This window comes from Sciurus carolinensis, chromosome 1 (assembly GCF_902686445.1).
Source record: "Sciurus carolinensis chromosome 1, mSciCar1.2, whole genome shotgun sequence".
Taxonomy (NCBI): Eukaryota; Metazoa; Chordata; class Mammalia; order Rodentia; family Sciuridae; genus Sciurus; species Sciurus carolinensis.
The window spans coordinates 119,121,723-119,146,518 of record NC_062213.1 but is presented as its reverse complement, the minus strand read 5'-3'; positions in this window follow the sequence as shown (position 1 = coordinate 119,146,518).

The window sequence follows — 24,796 nt, the reverse complement described above, 5'->3', positions numbered from 1 at the left end:
ACATTTTTCTTTTTAACTTTTTGAGAATTTTAAACATGTTCCTCAGCTTCTAAGACAAATTCTTTCAAATCAAGAACTTTTCCAATTTAGAGAAATCTCTAACCTTTTAAGTTTATATATTTATCCAGAAAAATCCTTAAAAGCTATGTTTTCCCTGTCCAGATTAGTCTGGGTTTCTTTGAAATGAGGACTGTCTTCAGGTGGGAAGTTTTTGGGAAGTAAACCAGTGACATCAGGATGTTCTCTTCAGGCAGAGGTCTTTGCCATCAGATAAAGCCATAGCAAGGTCCTTGGGCCACTTATAAAGCCCAAGTAGTGCAGACACTTCAGCAGAAGCTCAAACTTCTTCATTTTTAAGACTCAGTGGATAATTGTTCTGTATGTCTGACTGTACAATTTCATGTTTCTGAAGATTCCATAGACTGGCCTCATCAGTGTTTGGAGCAAAATCCATCCAAAATATACCCAGTTGACTTGGGGAAAAATGACATTTCTTATCAGAATTTCAAAGTTTTGACCTACTTGGGTTTTGCTGATTTTTCTGAACTTCATCTTATTTATCTCATGTTACTTCTCACCCCACTTTACTCAGGTCCCATTTGTCTCCTTTCAATTTCACCAAGTTTTTTTCTCCCTATTTGTAATGTTATTCCTTCTACCTGGAATACTCTTCCTTCCAGTCTTCCAGTGAATGATTCCCTGTTATTTCTTTCTCTTTCTTTGTAAAATCTTTCTGACCACTCTAACTCCAGAGTGAGCTGCAGAGTGAATCTTTTGTCAACCTTTATTTTATTTATTTGTTTTTATGTGGTGCTGAGGATTGAACCCAGTGCCTCACATGTACCAGGCAAGTGGTCTATCACTGAGTCACAATCCCAGCTCTGCTGAGTGACTCTTGATTGGTATTTGCTGATATTTTTCTTTATAGCACATATTAACATTTGGACGAAACATGTTTATTTATCTAACATTTTAACTGCTGGTTTCTCCAATTAGACTGCCACAGATGTCATGCCTTATTTATTTACCAATATATTCTATTTGTCTAACATGGGACCTGTTATACAGAAAAATATCAATGAGCATTCATTGATAAAGACCTTCTTAATTTATTGAATGAGAACTATATGATAGATGCTACATTAGGCACTACAGATACAAAGATGTCTAAGATATAAGCTGTGTTCTCGAGTTCTTGAAGAACTTAGTGAAGAGAGACTTAAACAAATAACTGCTTTAGAGTATTTCTTTTTTAAAGTAAATTCATAGAGAGGATGTAATACCAAGCTTTGAGGGACAGTATCCAAAGAGTAAAGTTGAATGAGAAGGAAATTACTTATACTGCAATCCAAGTTCTAAAAATCTGTGTACAGGGGTATGCACAGAGGAGAGAAAGAGATGGGAGGATGTGGGTTAAAGTCATCTTGAAATGTAGTTTCTGCAGGTGCTTGGCTAAAGCATTAGAAAATCTTCTTTGGAAGGTGAAAAATTGTTGTTATTATTTTTGGAACAAGATGTTCAACATACAATAAAACCATCTAGACCTAAAAGAAATGAGCTAGCTCCTCTGGGGAAGTTTCAACAGAAACCACAGTCAAAAGAAACAGACTCACGTGGATTTTAGAGTATGAAACAAAAATGCTTTCTAACCAGAAAGTAATCATCAAATACAAAAATTATGGCAAGTAACTGAAAATGATAGTGACATGGCACATCAGAAGTTTAAATTCTGGAGTAATGTCAACAATTGAAATAAAGAACACAATGGTAAATCAGATAGAACTGATGAAAAATTAGTGAACAGGAAAATGTGCCAGAAGAAATTACAATGAAGGACAGAAAGAACCATTAATGGAAAATGGTGGAGGGGCAAGTGACACAGAGGTTATAGTGAGGAGGCTGACATTAAGACTGACTGGAGTCCAAGAAGGAGAGGAGAGAGAGAATTGGCAGATGAAATATCTGAAGAGACAATGACTCAAAATTTTCCACAAGTCATAAACTACACAGATTCAAAAAAACTGAACAAACTGGGCAAGGTGGTGCATACCTGTGTCCTGGCTCTTAGGGTGGCTGAAGTGGGAGAATCACTTGAGCCCAGGAACTGGAAACCAGGCGAGGCAATACAGGAAGACCCCCATCTCAAACAAACAAGCAGATGGACAAGCAAACAACCAACTCAGCAAATCCTGAGCAAAACATATCAATTTGAAACTTAAAAAAATCAAAGACAAAGAAAAAATTTAAACATTCTTATTAGCAGTCAGAGAAATAAAGACAAAATTTCCTGAGAACAACTGCAAGTATAAGACTGAAGAGATTTGAGGTCTTGCTAACACTAATGAAAGCTGAAAGATAAAACGATAATATATTTAATATGCTGGAGTATCAGCTAACTTAAAATTCTATACCCAAGGGAAATAGTCTCTAATAATCCTCTTGAAATAAGACATTCACAACAAGTAGACCAACAGTAGAGGAAATACAAACTATTCATTAGGAGAAAGAAAAAAATTAGAAAGTCAGAGATAAAGGGAAGGGAAGAATAAAAACAACAAATGGGCAAGTATTTGGTAAGTTAAAATGAATATTGACTGAATAAAACAACAATAAAATATCCCTTAAGATTTGAAATTATATGCCATATGTAATAATATGTAATATGCATGCATTATATGTATTATATAGTATAATACATAATTGTTTAATCTGCATATAACATAAATAGACATATGTATATAATACATAATCTATTCATATTTTACATTTAATAGTTATATATGTTTCCTTAAAATACAACAATAATATTTTAATTGGGGAAGGGGAAATGTATCAAATTATTTCAAGGCCCTTGTTTTATGATATGGGGAGAGAGTAAAAATATCTGTTATTATTCAATTTTGGTAAATCAATAATATATGATGAAGCTTTCAAAACTAATGTAAAGAGTATAATGTAATAGAAGGGAAAATGAAATAATAAAATTTCAATCAGTTCAAAAGAGAGAGAAGGAACACTGAGCAAGCAGGACAAATAATATATAATAAAACGGTAGTTTTAAACCCAAATCTATTTTTCATTTAATTTAATTTAAATGGATAAAATCTCTCAGTTTGAAAGACAATGATTGACAAACTGGGTAAAAACAAATTGACATGATGTTATTTGAGGCACATCTATATATTAAAACAAGACAAACATTGTAAAGCATTACTAGGAGCAAAGAAGGTCTCTTGAATTAAGTTCAATTCACCAGCAAGACAACACAATTCTACATTGTATGCGTCTAACAACATGGCCGTAAAATGTGCAAAACAAAAACTAATGTAACTATAAAGAGAAGTGGATAACGTTAAATAAGAACAGAACATTTTAATATACCTTTCTCAATAATTGATAGAACATGAAGATGAAAAACCTTGCAAGATTATAAAAGATTTGAAAAACAAATTCAGTAAATTTGAGCTATATATAGCATGTGGATATATTATGTGTAACTAGATGTAATACATATTATATATAATTATATGTTACTAATCATTATTTTAATTATACAACTTATATAAGATATAAAATATATAACAACATATACATTAGTTAACATTTATCTATATAATAGTTCACATTTCCAATCTTTGCTACTGAAATTTGTTATTCAAATGTAAATGTGTTGTTAGATTTGCTAATTTTTTTTGCTGTTTGTAATATATTTATGTATACACATGTATACATATTGTATTCATATGAAAAAGGCAAAGTTTACTAATATAGGTACTCATGAAAATCCCTGTACATTTAATTTTGTAACAATGTTTTTAATCATTATGCTATGCTACTCCACAGTTTGTACGTGTTACCACCACAAAACAAATATTTTCATTATTATTAATTATTAAAGAGGATTTACAATTACACTCATGATAATGTCAGATAATTTTGTAACAACGATTTTTAAAAGTTTTATCCTAATTTCTTGATTCAAACGAAAAGAATCAAATCATTATTGGAATTAACTGATTTTTCTCTTCAAAGCACCTGAAAATGCTATTGTAAAAACTGGCATGATTTAACAGTTTGCAAATTTCTGTTGCTGCTAATAGAGCCAACATGTTCACAGTTATTGCTTTAGGTTTTGTATGTGCACAAGAAAGCCTGGAATGAAAATGAGTGAAATTAATTTAGAAGAACAGGCATTTACTTTAAATGAAAAGATATGCTTCACCGAGTCTTATGTAAATGCACTTCTGCAACTGCTCGTGTTGAATCAGTATCTGCCAATTCAGTCTTCTTGGCTAATTTGAAATTGATGCTGATAATTTTTCAGCAGATTTGTGTCTTTTTACGTGTTCAGTAATATCACTACAGACTTCACAGTGGGTAGTAAATGTTGAAAATAGTTTTTTGCAAGTTATATAATCATCAACTTTCTCAGAGATATACAGTAATTACTTTTTCATTAAACATTCAGCTTCATTCTTTTGAACTAGTTGGGGCCAATAGAGTTTATTATAAATTGAAGTGATGAAAAATAATAGTTATACATTTACAATTCACACTTCACAATGACAAAATCACTGTAGTAATTGTGTTCAGACCATTCACATTGTGCGGTACAGCAGAACTTAACAGCATCTATTTCCATGAATGTCATGTAGACCTAACCTGTATTTTCCCAGTTTTCCAGGACTGTCCTGATGGCAACCTGTGGCTTCATGAATATCCCAGCCATGGGGCAAGGGTCCATTAGCTAATGGATCAGATAGTTGCTTAGGGCAGCATTCTTCCTGTTTGAGTTTAGTTGTTTTATTGGCAGCTGCTATAAGCTTTCCTGGAAAAGAAAGGGTTAGTTCTCTTGTGTATGAGAAAGAATTTGAAAGAGAAAATTAGGAAAAAAAAAAAAAAAAAAGAAAAAAGAAAAAGAAAGGGATTAAGCTAACTGTTTTTAAGCATATGTTAAAGTTTCTGGCAATAAGTCTCACACACACAGATGAGACCATGATGGGAGCTGGAAGCACACAATGGAGGTTTACCAAGCCCAGTAAACACCATGTGCTGAGGGTGTTTATTAGGTACTAAAAAAAATCAAATTAGGAAGTTCCATTTCATTGTTTGTGCAACATCTCCTCTACCCACAAACTGCTAAAAGAAAATAGAGGAAATGTAATATTCTTTGGGAATAAAAAATAGAGTATTGCTGCATATCTTGTAGTATCAAAAAAACATGATAATGGGTTCTTATTAACACTTTATGACAAAAATCTGAAAATTTGAATGAAATGACTACTGTTCTAGAAGATTGCAATGTACTGAAATGTTCATGAAAAATAGAAAATATGAATAATTATGTAACTTTTTTGGGGGGTACTGGAGATTGAACTCAGGGGCACTTGAACACTGAGCCACATCCCTAGCCATGTTTTATATTTTATTTAGAGATAGGGTCTCACTGAGTTGCTTAGTGCCTCACTTTTGCTGAGGCTGGATTTGAACTCAAGATCCTTCTGCCTCAGCCCTCTGAGCTGCTGGGATTACAGGTGTGTGCCACAGTGACGGGCTGATTATATAACTATTAACAGAACTGAAAAGTTAATTTAAAAACTTTCTATAGGGATAATAGTTTAATCATTGAGTCTACCAAACTTTTGGGGTACAAATAATAATAATCTTCCATAAACTTCAACAAAATTGAAAAACTAGCCTCCTCTAACAAATTTCAAGAAGGACACTTTGAGAAAATAAAATTTCAGGTAAATATAGCCTCTCAACTTATATGAAAAGAAATAAAATCTGGAGATAAATATAGAAAATTCATAAAATGGATTGCATTTACAGAGCACAAATATAGAAATAGGCTATCTTAATGAATAAACAGATTTTGTTTTCAAAATCCAATATCTTCATTAAATTAGAAAAAAATACCTCAACAAATACAAATGGAATAGAACTTACTTTATTTGCAAAAAAAATTTAAATAGACACCTGGAGCACACCATGTTTAGCATTTATTCATGTCTAATGCTGAAGCTTTATGGAATTTTCCCTTGAATTTGGGAGCATCCAAAGGTTACTACCACTACCTCCATGTAATGGTTTTTCTCCTTAGAGGTCTTATCCAGTACAATAAAGAAAAATGAAAAAAAAAAAAACCAAGACAATAACAGCAACAAAACAAATAAAGCTTAGACGAATTGTAAACAACAGCAAAAACCCCCCCAAAACTCTAAAAGACTATTATTTTTGGTAATATAATACTGTACGTAGAAAATTCAATACAATATGTATTTAAAATATCATTTAAGGGGCTGGGGTTGTGGCCTAGTGTTACAGCATTTGCCTCACATGTGTGAGGCACTGGGTTCAATCCTCAGCACCACATAAAAATAAATAAACAAAATAAAGTTTTGTGTTCATCTACAACTAAAAAAATTTTTTTTTAAAAATATCATTTGAACTCATTAGAAAGCAGGAATCAAAACCATTAGATACATACTAGCTTGAGGACAACTTATAAGTCTTATATACCAAAGGAAGACTGTGGAGCAATAAAAACTTCAAAAACTAGAAGTGCAAGTTAGCAGAAACAGGTTGTGAATGTTTTGTCTTTATTTAGTAAATGCAGATGTACACAATCAGATTCCTTTCTCAGAGTGTGGCTTATTACTGAAGTACATACTTATGTGCACTATGGTACACTTGACAGGAATATACAGCATTGCTCAAATGGGATCCTACCCAAGCATCCACTGACAATGAAATGAATAGACAAATTGTTTATTCATGTACTAGAAGAGCATTCAGCAACAAAATGAACTAACTACAGCTATATATGCAGCATATATAACTTCTGAAAACATAATGTTCCACAATAGAAACAATACAAAAACACAAAAGTAAGCCAAATTGATTAGAAATTCCTGCTTATATGGCAAAACACAGAGCAAAGAGAGGACAGATTATCATAATAGGATAGGGGAGGGAGGAGTTTGAGATCAGGAAGGGACATGGAGGGGCATTCTCTGGTGCTGATAAAGTTCAGTATTTTGACTTTGATGGGGTTCACACTGATACCCACCTTACTATAATTTGTCAAACTGGCAGAGTGATAATTGATTAAACTGAACTTCATACACTTTTCTGCACTTTATTTATTTATTTATTTGTTTATTTATTTTGCGGTGCTGGGGATTGAACCCAGGGCCTTGTGCTTGCGAGGTAGGCACTCTACCAACTGAGCTATATCCCCGGCCCTGCACTTATATTTTATAATTGAAAAATATTTCGGTATGTGCAGAGAATGGAGGGAATAATAAGAGGGCAAGTGTCAGTTCTAAGGGAAGGAGAGGATAGAAAAGTCTCTTAGAGATGACTGTCCTTGAGTTGGGATTTGGAAGTGGCTCAAGGAGCAGGAGAATCATATCAGTGTTTAATCCTAGTCCCAATTGTTTTTCTAAAAAAAAATTCAGAATATCCAGATCAAGGATATCATTTCAACTTGGCCATATGTTGATGTGCAGATGGGGGTGGGAAGATGATAGAGATGAACATATTGGTTAAAAAAAGAAAAACAATTTGAGGGACTATAGGTAATAGAGTTTAGGTAAGTGTTGTTTAGGTAGTGTTTTTTTTTTTTTATTCTCATATGTTTTATTTGACTGCAAAACAGATTTAGAAATACAGTATCAAATATCTTTATATGCATTTACTACATGTTCTTCCTGTTATTGCTTTTTTAAAATTTTTACAGACTTCATTTTGATTCATTGTACACAAATGGTGTATACTTTTCATTTCTATGGTTGTGCATGATGTAGATTTATACCATTTGAGTAATCACACACGTACATAGAGTAATGTCTGTCACATTGGTGCCTGACATCTCCGGTTCATTCATTCAATTATTAATCCATTCTTCCAAGAAATGATTTCTGAGTATGCACTCTGTGCTGGGCTCTGTTCAAGTTTCTGAGGATGAATCTGGATTCAAGACTAATGTGCTTCATTAACTATGCTTCACAAAGGATTATTGTAGGCATCTATTTACTTTCTAGAGTATGTGGAGTCATTTGGGATTCCAGCATCACTTCAGACACTGGCTTCATGATCTTCTCTACAATAGGTCAAATCAGTTGTGTTCTCTGATGTAAGGTCTATTAGATTACATGGGTTTTCTTGAGCCCAGTACATGCCATCTGGGACTTCACCTTGCCCCAAATTTGTACCTATAGGGCTTAAGTGAGCTTGGTCAATTCTGTTAGTTTTAGGAAATAAGATGGTATTTACTTACAGTTCAGATTCCTTCAGTTTTTTACTTTATCTTCAGCAGAGCTCATTTGAACCACGGCGGAGAGAAAAGTTATGTTTGTAATGGCTTTCTTTATAGAAGACAATTTCAAAGCATAGTGAACGGTAAAATGAAACCAAATCCTAAGAATCCCCCTGGAATAACTGCGATTTCCAACTGTAGTCTTGAGTTGCTTTTTATTCTCAAAAGTTGGAGAGTGTTTGAATTATTTGTTTACCAAGGAAATTTCCCCCTCCAATAATATAAAATATGTTGTATGGTGAATTTTGCTGAATAGACTGAAGACAGAGGATGGGATTTTTGGACAGAATTTATATTTTGGCTCTCTCTCTATATATATATGTACATACACACATAGTGGTGTACTACACAAAGACATTTTTGTCCATGATAAATCACTTACTGTGTCCTATATAGTATATAAAATTATAATGGAATTAAAATCTTCCTGTCACCCAGTGACGTAGTAACCACTGTAATGTCAGAACAATGTGTTGCTCATGTGTTTGTGGTGATGCTGATGTAAACAAGCTATTGTGAGACCAGTCATATAAAAATATAGCACACATGATTATGTACAGTACATATTATACTTTCTATCATTATTCTAGAATATACTTCTTCTACTTACAAAAAAGTTTACTGTAAAACAGTATGCTGTGCTTTGCCATCAGCCACCTCCCACAGCTCAGATTCATCATGTTTCTTGATTGTGTCAAGAGACCACACTGAGTAATTGACATGCACCATGTTTGGGTAAGCACACACAGTGATGTTCCCATAATGACAGAATTGTCTAATGTTACATTTCCTGGAATGTACCCCCATTCTTAAGCTGTGCATGACTCTGTGTGTGCGTGTGAAACTTGATGCTTCTTTATTTCAAATTTCAGTAATGTATATTTTTTTTGCTTTTGGCTTTAGTAACTGGTTTTAGAAAAATATGGCATGCCTTTCTATTCTCATACCACTAAATTTTCCAGGATTTAGTTGACAGGACAATTGGTTCTGCATGGTTTCATAGGAAATTTGTGAACTATAAATGGCAATTTCAAAATAATTTTTTCTTCTATGGCTGTTTTCTCTAAGCATTATCTTAAAAGGAAGATCTGTTTTCCAAAATTACTTTTAAGAGGTTATAAACAAGTTAGTTAATTCAATAAATATTTAATGAGTGCCTACTAAGTTCTAGATATTATGATAGTTTCAACATAGTATTGCAACATTTGTTCCCAGGACCTCATTCCTATTTGAGGATTCAGAGATGTAATTATCAATGGCAGTGAAGTGATAAATGAGGTGAGAGAGGGTAGAACAGAATGCTAGGTAAGAATATTGGAAGGATATTTAATTGACCTAGGAAGTGCATAAAGAAATTCCACATGGAAGTGACCAGAGCTGAGATTTGAAGGTGTAGGACTGGGTTCCTAAGGTCAAGTGGATAGGATGGGCTGTAATATAGCAAAGTGAGCAAAAGTTGTAAGTCACCTGCTGTGAGAGTGTGGTGAAGTCAGGGCTGCAAATGGTTCAGTGACTGAAGAGCAGGCTGTGAAGAAAGAGAAAAGAGAATCAGACAGATGAGATCGGTAGATCCAGCTAATTAAGAACCTTATATATCATTTTTAGGATATTACACTTGCCTTGAAGGTAATGGGTTGCCACTGAAGAGTTTCAGGTAGAGAAGTGAGAAATTATTTGTATCTTAGGTGATCTCTGTTGTAGTACCTTGGAGAACATATCACAGGTGAAACTTGGTATGTAGGGGATGAGGTCATCCAGGGGACAAATGTAAAGCACTAAACTGGAGAAATTAAATAATTTAGGACTGAAGAATTAATTTTTCCCCAAGATCTATGTAACTTAGATTTTCCTCTGAAGATTTTCCAGATTCTTGCCAACTCAATTTGCTTGGCTTGTCATGGACCTAAAAAAAAAAAAGAAGTATGTAACTTAATAGCATTTATATGGGAGTAAAAAAACATTTATTCCTACTTCAAATAGGGTATGAGGTTTCAAGGAAAAACATTTATAATGCTTTGCCAATAATGTGAGATACAATAAAAAAAATAATGTCAAGAGAGGCCTGACTTAAATTATCATTACTAAGGAAAGGTGAGTTCTTATGACAGCCTGAACTTTGCTTCAACAGCCAACAATATTCAGGGATGGGTTAATGGCAATTTGTAGACGATAGCTATCATCCAATCAGTCTTGCTGCTGTATAACAGGGTCATTTGAGAATGTCACTGGTTTAGTTAGGATTGATGCAGGGAGAGTGAGAAGTTAAGTGAGTCTTGAGAACTTTATATCCATTAAAAATGGGGACTTAAAAAAAGATTCAGGAGGAGTCCAGGTGTTTTTCTCAGCTTTAGCTATATTGGTGTATTGAAAGAAGAAATCAGAAAAAGAAAATTTAGAACACACTTTAAATGACTAGTTTTGACTTTTTTGTCCTACTTGAGAACTCTTACAAGACAATTCATGATGGTACCTCGCGTTTCAGATTCAGACCTAAAAGCACGTTTATTTTGAATGAGTATTCTAATAAGAAATTTCCCATCATAAAACAGAAATATCAACATTATTTTTGAAGGCCTAGAGACCAAGAATCTATGTAAGATCCCTGTGTTATCTGGCTCATCTAGTTAAATCTGAAAAGAACCAAATGTGTGATGTCTTATTTTGAATAAATACTTGACACTGCTATCAGATAAAATTACAAACTAGAACTCTATGGAAAGTCGCATTGTAATTAAACTATTCTAATTGAATACTTTATCTTTTTTAATAGTTACCCTTGCCTTCGGTTTATTAGTAAACATTATCTAATAAAGTGCTCTATTGTATAGGAAAGTCTGAGCAATAGGAAAATTGTTAGGGGAAATGAGTAAGCAAAGAATAGAATCTGAAATAAAATGTTGTCTTATAGCAGCCAGGCAATTATGCTTCTCTATGGAGTAAGAGCTTAGTATCAATTTTGTGCAAGTAGAAGAGGTCTTAGGTGACTCAGAGGAGACAGAGAAGCAGTTCTTAGTGCTTTCTGCTTCCATATAAATGATTGCACTGAAAATAAGTTAAAAAATGGACGTTTGAAGAACAAAATGATTTTATTTCCACTACAGGATATTAGATGTCTACTGAATGAGTACATACTTTGGCTCCTGTGATTCTGGCCTCAGGGAGACTATCCTAAGTCAGTTTTGCCACAGTCTGTTTGACTAGGCTGTTTGGAAGGTGGACAGCCTTATTCTGGATTATTATAATGATTTGCTTCCTGAGTTTATGCATCCAAAGTAATACTTATCTCCTAAGACAATTGTTTCAACTTTCATCCAAGAGATAAGATGACTTTCTCAAATAAGCAAAATTAGAATGTGTTTTGAAAAGTAACAGTAACAACATTAGAAATGGAGATTGAGGTGTGTACTTGTTACTATTGCTGTGTAACAAATTAGCCCAAAACTTAGTGACTTAAGACAACTAACATTTATTATCTCACAGTTTTTGTGATTAGGAATCTAGTGAGTCTTATTTGGGTGGCTCTGGCTCAGGATCTGTCACAAGAGTGAAATGGCGGTGAGCAGATTTGTTGTCATCTCAAGTCAACCAGGTAAGGATATACTTCTAAGTTCACTCATGTGGTTGTTGACTGGATTCAGTTCCTTGTGAGTTGTTGGACTGAGAGCCCAAGTTTCCTGCCACATGGGACTCTATATAGGGCAGTTCACAATTTAGCCACTGGCTTTCTTCAGTGTGAGTAAGCAAGAGAACAAAGAAGAGAAAGTCAAGATGGAAGACATAGTCTCTTTGTAACCTAATCTCAGAAGTGACATCCCATCACTTTTGCTGTATTCTATTTGTTAGAATCGTCACAAGAGCTAGCCTACACTCAAGGGGAGACAACAACTACACAAGGACATGACACTGGGAGGCAGGGATCATTGGGGCCACCTTAGAGGATGCCTACTGTGAACTAGAAAGCCTGGGAAGTATAGATTCTTTTGAAAATTCCATCTCTTTTAGTCAAATTCTCAAAGTCAAAGTTTTATTTTATTTTAATTTTTTGGTACTGGGGATTGAACTCAGGGTCACTTAACCTCTGAGCCACATCCCCAGTCCTTTTTTGCATTTTATTTAGAGACAGGGTCTCAATGAGTTGCTAAGATGCTGAGGCTAACTTCAAACCCACAATCCTTCTGCCTCCAGCCTCCCAAGCTGCTGGGATTACAGGCATGAACTACCATACCCAAGCTCGAAATCAGAATTCTGGATATTCTTCACTGGGATCCTGGATCTGAATTTCTCAATTTCTTCATTTTTCAGGATTTTTTTCCCCTGGAATTGTTTAGTGTGTTCTCCTCAGACCCATGAGCCTAAAATTAAATGATTTGTGTGATCTCAGAGAGGCCTACTAGCTGCAGCCTGGGTTCCCATGACATAGCAGATTTTACTTAGAAAAAATTTGAAACCACTTTAGACTGTTTACACATCCATTATCAATTTTAAGTGACTATAGAAGATTTAGCCTCTTGCTTGTGTGACTTTTAGGCAAAACTCATTCTCCTTTGTCCATATTAACAGTTCTTGAAATCTGTTGTATGGGAGGGTGCTACATGAAGTGGAAAAACTTCTAGGTCCTGGTACCACCAGGCTGTTGTTACATCCTTCTGATGACTATCAAGCTGCAGTTACTTGTGAACATTTCTCTTATTACATTTATTACATTTGGGTTATTTATTGTTCTTGTTGCTTTCTTTTGATAAAGGAGCTATGTATAAAATACATTTTGTAAATGAAACTGCTGCATCTGCTTTGCAAATAAATGCTCCATTTCAGAACTGCAACTCTGCAATGTTTTTTTTTTTTGTTTTTTTGTTTTTTTTTTTTTTTAATTTCATTTATACCTTCAGGTTTCTTTTTTTTATTTTTTTTTATTTTTTTACGTTTACATAGGGTAATGATGTTTCTTTTTTTTCCCTTCCCCCCCACCCCTCCCACCCTTTTCCCTTTATACAGTCCTTCTTTCCTTCATTCTTACCGCTCTCCTTAGCCTAACTCTAAACCTAACCCTAAACCTAATGCTAACCCCTCCCACCCCCATTATATGTCCTCATCCGCTTATCAGCGAGATCATTCGTCCTTTAGTTTTTTGAGATTGGCTTATCTCACTTAGCATGATATTCTCCAATTTCGACCATTTGCCTACAAATGCCATAATTTTATCATTCTTCATTGCGGAGTAATATTCCATTGTATAAATATGCCACAGTTTCTTTATCCATTCATCAACTAAAGGGCATCTAGGTTGGTTCCACAATCTGGCTATGGTGAATTGAGCAGCAATGAACATTGATGTGGCTGTATCTCTGTAGTATGCTGATTTTAAGTCCTTTGGGTATAGGCCAAGGAGTGGGATAGCTGGGTCAAATGGTGTTTCCATTCCAAGCTTTCTGAGGAATCTCCACACTGCTTTCCAGAGTGGCTGCACTAATTTGCAACCCCACCAGCAATGTATGAGTGTTCCTTTTTCACCACATCCTCGCCAACACCTATTGTTGCTTGTGTTCTTGATAATCGCCATTCTAATTGGGGTGAGATGAAATCTTAGAGTAGTTTTGATTTGCATTTCTCTCATTACTAGGGATGTTGAACATTTTTTCATATATCTGTTGATTACTTGTACATCTTCTTCTGTGAAGTGTCTGTTCATTTCCTTAGCCCATTTGTTGATTGGATTATTTGTATTCTTCGTGTAGAGTTTTTTGAGTTCTTTATAGATTCTGGAAATTAGCGCTCTATCTGAGGTATGGTTGGCAAAAATATTCTCCCACTCCGTAGGCTCTCTCTTCACATTGCTGATAGTTTCCTTTGCTGAGAGAAAGCTTTTTAGTTTGAATCTATCCCAGTTGTTGATTCTTGCTTTTATTTCTTGTGCTATGGGAGTCCTGTTAAGGAAGTCTGATCCTAAGCCAACAAGTTTAAGATTTGGACCTACTTTTTCTTCTATAAGATGCAGGGTCTCTGGTCTGATTCCAAGGTCCTTGATCCATTTTGAGTTGAGTTTTGTGTAGGGTGAGAGATAGGGGTTTAATTTCATTCTATTGCATATGGTTTTCCAGTTTTCCCAGCACCATTTGTTGAAGAGGCTATCTTTTCTCCATTGCATATTGTTGGAAACTTTGTCTAGTATGAGAAAATTGTATTTATTTGGGTTTGTGTCCATGTCCTCTATTCTGTACCATTGATCTACCTGTCTATTTTGGTACCAATACCATGCCGTTTTTGTTACTATTGCTTTGTAGTAGAGTTGAAGATCTGGTATTGCAATACCCCCTGTTTCGCTCTTGCTACTGAGGATTGCTTTAGCTATTCTGGGTTTTTTATTCTTCCAGATGAATTTCATAATTGCTTGCTCTATTTCTGCAAGGTACATCATTGGGATTTTAATTGGAATTGCATTGAATCTGTATAGCACTTTTGGTAGTATAGCCATTTTGACGATATTAATTCTGCCTATCCAGGAACATGGGAGATCTTTCCATCTTCTAAGGTGTTCTTTAATTTCTTTCTTTAGTGTTCTGTAGTTCTCATTGTAGAGGTCTTTCACCTCTTTTGTGAGATTGATTCCCAAGTATTTTATTTTTTTTCGATGCTATTGTGAATGGGGTAGTTTTCCTAATTTCTCTTTCTGAAGATTCATCACTTATGTATAAAAATGCATTGGATTTATGAGCATTGATCTTGTAACCTGCTACTTTACTGAATTCACTTATGAGTTCTAAAAGTTTTCTGGTGGAATTTCCAGGTTCCTCTAAATATATAATCATGTCATCAGCGAACAGGGATAGTTTGAGTTCTTCTTTTCCTATTCGTATCCCTTTAATTTCTTTGATTTGTCTGATTGCTCTGGCTAGAGTCTCAAGGATGATGTTGAATAGAAGTGGTGAAAGAGGGCATCCCTGCCTTGTTCCAGTTTTTAGGGGGAACGCTTTCAGTTTTTCACCATTTAGAATGATATTAGCCATGGGCTTAGCGTAGATGGCCTTTATAATGTTTAGGAATGTTCCCACTACCCCAATTTTTTCTAGTGTTTTGAGCATGAAAGGATGCTGTGTTTTATCGAATGCTTTTTCTGCATCTATTGAAATAATCATGTGATTCTTAACTTTAAGTCTGTTGATATGGTGAATGACATTTATTGATTTCCGAATGTTGAACCAACCTTGCATCCCTGGGATAAAACCCACTTGATCGTGGTGCACTATCTTTTTAATATATTTTTGTATGCAATTTGCTAAAATTTTGTTGAGAATTTTTGCATCGATGTTCATTAAAAATATTGGTCTGAAATTTTCCTTCCTCGATGTGTCTCTGGTTTAGGTATCAGGGTGATATTGGCTTCATAGAACGAGTTTGGGAGGGTTCCCTCCTCTTCTATTTCATGGAATAGTTGAGGAGTATTGGAATGAGCTCTTCTTTAAAGGTTTTGTAGAACTCGGCTGAGAACCCATCTGGTCCTGGACTTTTCTTTGTTGGTAGGCTTTTGATGACCTCTTCTATTTCATTGCTTGAAATTGGTTTATTTAGGTTGTGTATGTCCTCCTCATTCAGTTTAGGTAATTCATATGTCTCTAGAAATTTGTTGATGTCTTCGAGGTTTTCTGTTTTGTTGGAGTATAGATTTTCAAAATAGCTTCTAATTATGTTTTGTATTTCACTCGTGTCTGTTGTGATGTTTCCTTGTTCATTCCGAATTTTAGTAATTTGAGTTTTCTCCCTCTTTCTCTTTGTTAGTGTGGCTAAGGGTTTATCAATTTTATTTATTTTTTCAAAGAACCAACTATTTATTTTGTTAATTTTTCCAATTGTTTCTTTTGTTTCGATTTCGTTGATTTCGGCTCTGATTTTAACTATTTCCTGTCTTCTACTACTTTTGGTATTGGTCTGCTCTTCTTTTTCTAGCGCTTTGAGCTGTAGTGTTAAGTCGTTTATTTGTTGATTTCTACTTCTTTTTTTGAATGCACCCCATGAAATAAATCTTCCTCTAAGTACTGCTTTCATAGTGTCCCAGAGATTTTGATATGATGTGTCTTTGTTCTCGTTTACTTCTAAGAATTTTTTATTTCCCTCCTGATGTCTTCTGTTATCCATTCATCATATAATAGTGTATTATTTAGTCTCCAAGTATTGGAGAAGTTTCTGTTTTTTATTCTGTCATTTATTTCTAATTTCAATCCATTATGATCTGATAGAGTACAAGGTAGTATCTCTATCTTCTTGTATTTGCTAACAGTAGCTTTGTGGCATAAAATATGGTCTATTTTAGAGAAGGATCCATGTGCTGTTGAGAAGAAAGTGTATTCGTTCTTTGTTGGATGGTATATTCTATATATGTCCGTTAAGTCTAAATTGCTGATTGTGTTGTTGAGATCTATAGTTTCTTTATTCAATTTTGTTTGGACGATCTATCCAGTGGTGAGAGAGGTGTGTTAAAATCGCCTAGTATGATTGTGTTGTGGTCTATTTGATTTCTGTAATTGAGAAGGATTTGTTTGACGAACGTGGATGAGCCAATGTTCGGGGCATAGATATTTATGATTGTTATGTCTTGCTGATTTATGCTTCCCTTAAGCAGCATGTAATGTCCTTCTTTATCCCTTCTGACTAGTTTTGGTTTGAAGTCCACATTATCTGAGATGAGGATGGATACTCCAGCTTTTTTGCTGTGTCCGTGTGCATGGTATGTTTTTCCCCATCCTTTCACCTTTAGTCTATGGGTGTCTCTTTCTATGAGGTGAGTCTCTTGCAGGCAGCATATTGTTGGATTTTTCTTTTTAATCCAATCTGCCAGTCTGTGTCTTTTGATTGATGAATTCAGGCCATTAACATTCAGGGTTATTGTTGTGATATGATTTGTATTCCCAGTCAATTGACTCATATTTGTTTTTGGCATGATTTGGTTTCTCCTTTATTTGGCTATTCCTTTAGGCTAGCGCCTCCTGTTGCTGATTTGCATCGTTGTTTTTCATCTCTTCCTCATGGAATATTTTGCTGAGAATGTTCTGTAATGCTGGCTTTCTTTTTGTAAATTCCTTTAGCTTTTGTTTATCATGGAAGGATCTTATTTCATCGTCAAATTTGAAGGTAAGTTTTGCTGGGTATAAGATTCTTGGTTGACATCCGTTTTCTTTCAGGGCTTGGTATATGTTGTTCCAGGCCCTTCTGGCTTTTAGGGTCTGGATTGAAAAATCTGCTGATATTCTTATTGGTTTCCCTCTGAATGTAATTTGATTCTTTTCTCTCACGGCCTTTAATATTCTGTCTTTATTTTGTATGTTAGGTATTTTCATAATAATGTGCCTTGGTGTGGGTCTGTTGTAATTTTGTATGTTTGGAGTCCTATAAGCCTCTTGTATTTGGTTTTCCATTTCATTCTTCAGATTTGGGAAATTTTCTGATATTATTTCATTGAATAGGTTGTTCATTCCTTTGGTTTGTTTCTCTAAGCCTTCCTCAATCCCAATAATTCTTAAATTTGGCCTTTTCATGATATCCCATAATTCTTGTAGATTCTGTTCATGATTTCTTACCATCTTTTCTGTTTGGCCAACTTTGCTTTCAAGATTAAATAATTTGTCTTCAATGTCTGAGGTTCTGTCTTCCAGGTGCTCCATTCTATTGGTTATGCTTTCTATGGAGTTTTTAACTTGGTTTATTGTTTCCTTCATTTCAAGTATTTCAGTTTGGTTTTTTTTCAGTATCTCTAACTCTTTATTGAAATGATCTCTTGCTTCCCATATTTGGTCTTTTAACTGTTGATTGGTGCGATCATTTAATGCCTGCATTTGCTCTTTCATCTCCTCCTTCAATGCCTGCATTTGCTCTTTCATCTCCTCATTTGCTTCCCTGATCGTTTTAATTACGTACATTCTGAACTCCCTTTCTGACATTTCTTCTGCTCTGCTGTCATTGGGTTTTATTGATGTAGTATCTAGGTTTGTTTGGGACATTTTCTTCCCTTGTTTTCTCATATTGGTCAGTTGTCAGTGGGACCCTGAGATATTGCAGTTTTCCGCTATTGGCTTATAGTGTCCCAGTAGATTTCCAGTGTATCACCTCCCAGCCTTCAGTAGCCTGATGTCTTGGAGGAATCTGATAAAGCAGCGTATCCGAAGAAAACTGCCCCTAGCCCCCTACTGGTTCCACGATTTGGAACTGGCTCTGTGCTGAAATGCTCTCACTGTGGGCCTGCACCGTGCAGCTGGCCGTGTGGGAGGAGCTCACTGCCGGAGTGTGGAAGGCTACCTTGGGAAGACTCTAGCTGCCCTGCCTGGCTCTGATAAGCCACCTCTATCTGGGCCTGCCACCCGGGCCGAGCTTTACCCAGTGGGCAGACTCACCTGTGGCTCTATTTCAGTCCCAGTCTCTCAATGCCTCCCCTTCTTAACTCCTGGGTTCTGGAGCGACAGGGGGTGCAGTCTCCCTCTAGGCCGCCATCTTGGATCCCTTCTGCAATGTTTTAAATACTTCTTTGTGAAAATATGACAAGGTCAACATTTAATTAGGTCAGCAATTATCAAGCACCAAGCACTGGCAAACATGGTGCCAGGGCCCGGGTGTGTGAAGATGAGTTGCACACATGCCTGTCCTCAGTGGGTTGTGAGGACAACCAAGTAAACCACTAATAACAGTATGATGTGGGTAGTGATGTAACAGAGCTGCTTGCAGCAAGGAGAGATTAGCTCTGCCTGGGGATTTGTGTTCTTCAGCATCTCTCAGAGCATAGTCCACAGTATGTGATGTATTCAGGAGAAGCAAGCATACTTGTAGATTGAGTCATGTGTTTTCAACTTCTCTATCACTCATGGGAAAAGAGAATTATACCTTCACTGAATTTTCAAGTTTTTTAAAAAATACTTTCTAAAGTTTGTCTTCAGAAGGTAGAAACTAGTTTAATTTTTCCAAGGTAATTTTGTCTTTGTAACTAACTATTAAATGCCTACTATTGACTTTCCTGAAAAACTATTCACCAGGAAATTCTTTCACCAGAAGATCTATTGCTGACATTCCTAAAGGTGATCCCCAAAAGTAAAGAGAGTGTGAATGAGACTTTTTTGCTGCTTAGTCATGTGTAAGCGATATAGACTTCCTTACAATTTAATACATTCATTTGTGCCTATAAGTTTGTTTTGACTTTCATGAAACATACAGTCCACACTAGTGGTTTGGTTCTCTAGGATTGCTATAACAAAACAATTATAAACTGGTTGGTTTAAGAGAACGGAAATTTAGTCTCTCAGTTCTAGAGACTTGAAATTCAAAATTGAAATGCTTTACAGGGCCCTACTTCCTCTAGCATTCCAGGGAAAAATGTCCTTGCTTTTCTCAGTTCCTGGTGGCCCCCAGCAGTGGCTTGTGGCACCATCATCCAGTGTTAGTCTGTGCTCACTTAGCTTCGCTCTTGTGTCCCTCTGTCTCCTCTCCTCATCTTATGGAGACAGGCACCAGTCATTGGGTTTAGGGTCCATTCTAAAGCCAGGATGAGTTCATCTTGAGGTCATTAATTAAGTATATCTACAGAGACCACATTTTTTCTTTCTTTTTTAAAGCATTATTTGGATTCAAGCTTTTTAATTTTAGAGCATCCTGCTTCTTGATTCTTGCCTGTATTTCTTGAGTTTTAGGGGTCTTGTTGAGAAAGTCAATGCCTACACCCATGTGATGAAGTGTTAGCCCTGTTTACTTCTAGCAGTTGCAAGGTTTATGGTCTAGTTCCTAAATCGTTGCTCCATTTTGATTTGACTTTTGTGCAGGGTGAAATACAGGGATCTAATTTCATTTTTCTTCATGAAGATATCCAGTTTCCCAGCATCATTTGTTAAAAATGTTGTCTATTCTCCAACATACATTTTTGGCACCCTTGTCAAATATCAGATGACTGTAAAGTATGTGAGTTTGTTTTTGTATCTTCTAATCTATTCCATTCAAAGATTCCTTTTCTAAAGAAGATCACCTTTTTAGGTTCTAAATATATATGAATTTTGAGAGGACATGATTCAACTTATGGTAGTTAGACTTACAGAATACATGTTTGCAGATCAAGGACAAATGTTTTCACAGTAGCCTCAAAAAAAAAAAAATACTTGGGAATTAATCCAACAAAAGAGGTGAAAGACCTCTACAATGAAAACTACAAAACATTAAAGAAAGAAATTGAAGCAAACCTTCGAAGATGGAAAGATCTCCCATGTTCTTGGATAGGCAGAATTAACATTGTCAAAATGGTCATTCTACCAAAGGCACTATACAGTTTCAATGCAATTCCAATTAAAATCCCAATGGCATTCCTCATAGAAATAAAACAACTCTAAGATTCCATCTTTTTTTTTTTTTTTTTGTACTGGGGATCAAACTCAGGGCCTTGTGCTTGCAAGGCAAGCACTCTACCAGCTGAGCTATCTCCCCAGCCCTAAGATTCCATCTTACTCCAATTAGAATGGCTATTATGAAGAACCCAAACAATAATAGATATTGGTGTGGATGTGGGGAAAAAGGCACACTTTTACATTGCTGGTGGAGTTGCAAATTGGTGTAGTCACTCTGGAAAGCAGTATGGAAAATCCTCAGAAAACTTGGAATGGACCCACCTTTTGACCCAGTTATTCCACTCCTTGGTTTATACCCAAAGGACTTAAAATTACCAAACTACAGTAACACGGCCACATCAATGTTTATAGCAGCTCAGTTCATAATAGCTAGATTGTGGAACCAACCTAGATGCCCTTCAACAGATGAATGGCTAAAGAAACTGTGGTATATATATACAATGGAACACTATTCAGCCATAAAGAAGAATAATATTATGGCATTTGCAGATAAATGGATGGAATTGGAGAATATCATGCTAAGTGAAATAAGACAAGCCCCCAAAACCAAAGGCCGAATGTTTTCCCTGTAAGTGGAGAATGATATATAATGGGGGTCGGGGGTGGGGAATGAGAGAAGAATGGTGGAACTTTAGAATATGTAGAAGGAAATGAGAGGGAGGGGGTTATGAAAAATCGTGGAATGAGACAGACATCATTACCTTATGTACATATGATTACACAAATGGTATGAATCTACATTATGTACAACCATAGAAATGAAATGATGTACCCCATTTGTGTACAATGAATCAAAATGCAGTCTGTAAAAAATTAAAAGCTAAATTAAAAAAAGAAAAAAAAAGTGTATTTATTTATATTATTTTATACCTGATGGTAGAAACAAAAGAAGGAGGCTCAGGATGTGGCTCACTGGTTGAGCACTTACCTAGCATGTTCAAGGCCCCAAGGTTCAATCCCCAGTACCACAAAAAGAAGAAGGGAGAATGATAGATTTTTTTCTTTTTTTAACATTTTTATTGGGTCATTATAGTTGTATATATTGATGAAATTTGTTGTCACATTTCATGCATGTACACAATATAACAATATAATTTGGCCAATATCACTCCCAGCACTTGTCCCCTCCCTCCCTGTCTCTCACCACTTGGTCCCTTTCCTCTAAGAAAGGTGAATTTTTTAAGGGCAGTTAGGCAAATTTGGATAGAGGCAAAGAAATTCAACATATGGAAGAATATGAAATTCTTAGGAACAAAAAATCAACCTTGCTGACCCAAATTGTCCACCCAAAAATGTTGACAGATATCTAGAATGGAAGTTAGCAATTTGACTTAGAACAGGTAAGTTAGTTTATTCAGGGATGGGAAGAGGAAGGATCATTGAAAAATCTGAAACACTAAATATTGATTTGGCAGTTTGAAATTCTGCCTAATGTTTCTAAGATGAAAATCTTACATACCATCAACTCATTCTTATTTCTACCTATACTAAATCAAATCAAATCAAATACATATTCATTGAAAACTTGCTTTCAAGTGAAGATTCTGTATTGTATGTAAAGAACTTTAAACTTATACATGCAACTCGGTTTTTTATTTAGGGAGCTTAATTGTGGAGAAAACTTAAGTACATATGGAACAGTGTAAGCAGTAAACAACTCTGATATGACTGTACAGCAATTCAGAAGAAAGCTACTGGAGGTATTTTGAGTAGAAAAGGTTTGATGCAAAGATTTAAAGGGTCATCACCACCATCCATCTCTATAAACTTTCCATTATGTAAGAATTATATGTCCATTAAATGATAACTTATTTCATCCTTCTCCCAATCTTGTGCAATCATCCATTTGTCTATGATTTTTATTACATTAATGACTTCATAGAAATGGAGTCATATAGCAGTTTTCTTTTTTATGATTGGTTTATTTTACAAACAGTTCATGTAGTTTCATATGTCAGAATGTTCTTCCTTCTTAAAGTCTCAATAATATTCCATTGCATGTATACAACACATTTTGTACATTCATTCATCTGTTAATGGATACTTGGCTTGCTTCTGAATTTTAGTTCTTGTAGATAATGCTATATGGACATAGGTAAACAAATATCTCTTTTAGACCCTGCTTTACTTCTTTCACATGTGGAATCGCTAGATCATGTGGCAACTCTAACTTTAAATAGACCTATTTTCTGCTGAGGATTGATCCCAGGGCCTTGTGCATGCAAAGCATGCTCTCTACCACTGAGCTACATCCCCAGCTCTTTTTAATTTTTGAGGAACCATCATAATTTTTTTTAGTGACTACACCATTTTGTATTCCCACCAACAGTGCACAAGTACACAAATACACAATTTGAAATGAACAATTTTTCCACATTGCCACCAACACCTTTTATCTATCTATCATCATTATCATCTATTTACCTATATTGTGTGTGATAGAAACCATTCAGAAATATTATTTTCACTCTTGTGGAGTTTCCAACCTTGTGGGTCAAATAACCAGATAAATAATTAAAACTCATTATGGGTGCAATAGTTATGTGCAAAATGCAAAAGGGTCACAGAGAAGGAAATGCCACTGGTCAAACTCTACAAACCCCTGGGAATACCTAGTCACCTACATGCAAGTGCTGTGGTGATTGAGTAAATATGATTTATTAGTAAATTCCAATGAGTTCTGCTGAAAAGAGTCTGGGAAGTGTAATTTCCAGTATTTTATTCCTTTCTGCAATAGAAGAGGACTCAGAAGGGTAGTTGGGATTCTGAGAATCAGCAGACATATCTAGTAGAGGGGCCAAGAAAAAAGCAACCTGATAGAAGGATATAATGTAGTCCTTGAAGAAAGATCTAAATTGAATGGAGAGAGGGGAAGGATGAAGGAACATATTCTGTGGAGCTAGAACTTTGGTAGCCCAACATGTGGCTAGAACATGGTGATTATGGTAATTTTGGTGGAGTGATAGGTGAAGTCAGTAAGTGATAAGGTTATAAAGATAGGTTGGTCAGACTATGGGAAGTTCAATGCTAAGCTGAGAAGTTTGGAGTTGATTTTAGATCAGTGATTACCAACTTGTGGGACTGGGACATTTGGGGACCTCAGCATTAATATTCTAAGGGATTCTTGGTCTACATGGATGCCAAGCATAGTCCTGAGACTGAATAAATATCTTACACATGTGAGGTAATGTTTATAATTGTCTATAGATGACAGAGCTTAATAAAATATAAATTAATTATGTAACTATTTTATAATACTTTAATTATTTATTATTTTTAATTAAAGTGTTTTAATAGTAAAATAACTACCATGTGGTGGTCTCTGAAAAGTTGTTGATATTACAAAGTGTTTTTTCATTCTTAAGAATTTTGAGATCGCTACTCTAGGCAATGTGAATCCATTGAAGGGTTCTGAGCAGCATAAAGACAAGATGAAATGGTGGTTTAGGGAAATTAATCTGGTGGTACCCTACAGACTGAAAAGCAGAGACTAAATGTAGCTAAAACACTGAGAACCTTTTGTGAATATTAAGTTTGAGAAAACCAGTGAGCTGAGACAAAGCAATTTGTAAAGCATTATGGGCAGCATTGGACACAAATAAAGAACGGTGTACCAGGTATCAATTTATTACCTCTTGGCTCCAAATCAACCCTCCAACACCAGCCTATGATGATGTAGCTGAGCCTGGTGCCAGCTGGCATGGTAAGATTCATCAGTGAAGGATGCTGGAGAGACTTTAGAAGAGGAAGAGGTTTCATTTGCTCCACCCAGTGTGTTTCTCTTTTTACACTCTTATGGCACACATGGATTCTCCAAGTTCTAGTACTTGCATGTGTAACTTCTCTAGTACCAAGCTTCTACTGCGAGAATGGCATCTCTGCCACCCAGTGGTCAACAGCTTTTCCTGGTACCCTTCATGTGACTGTGAACAACCAGTGAGGGACCACTCAGTGGATGGTTCCCCCAGACCCTAGAGGACAAATTTCTAGCAAGTTCTCCTATCAGCACCTCAGCACTTCTCAGCTGTCCATTGGGTCACAACTGCACCCTCTCCTGTGAGGTCTGAGTCTTAACGTGGTGAGGGCCCTTTTCCTTAGGGGCACTAGC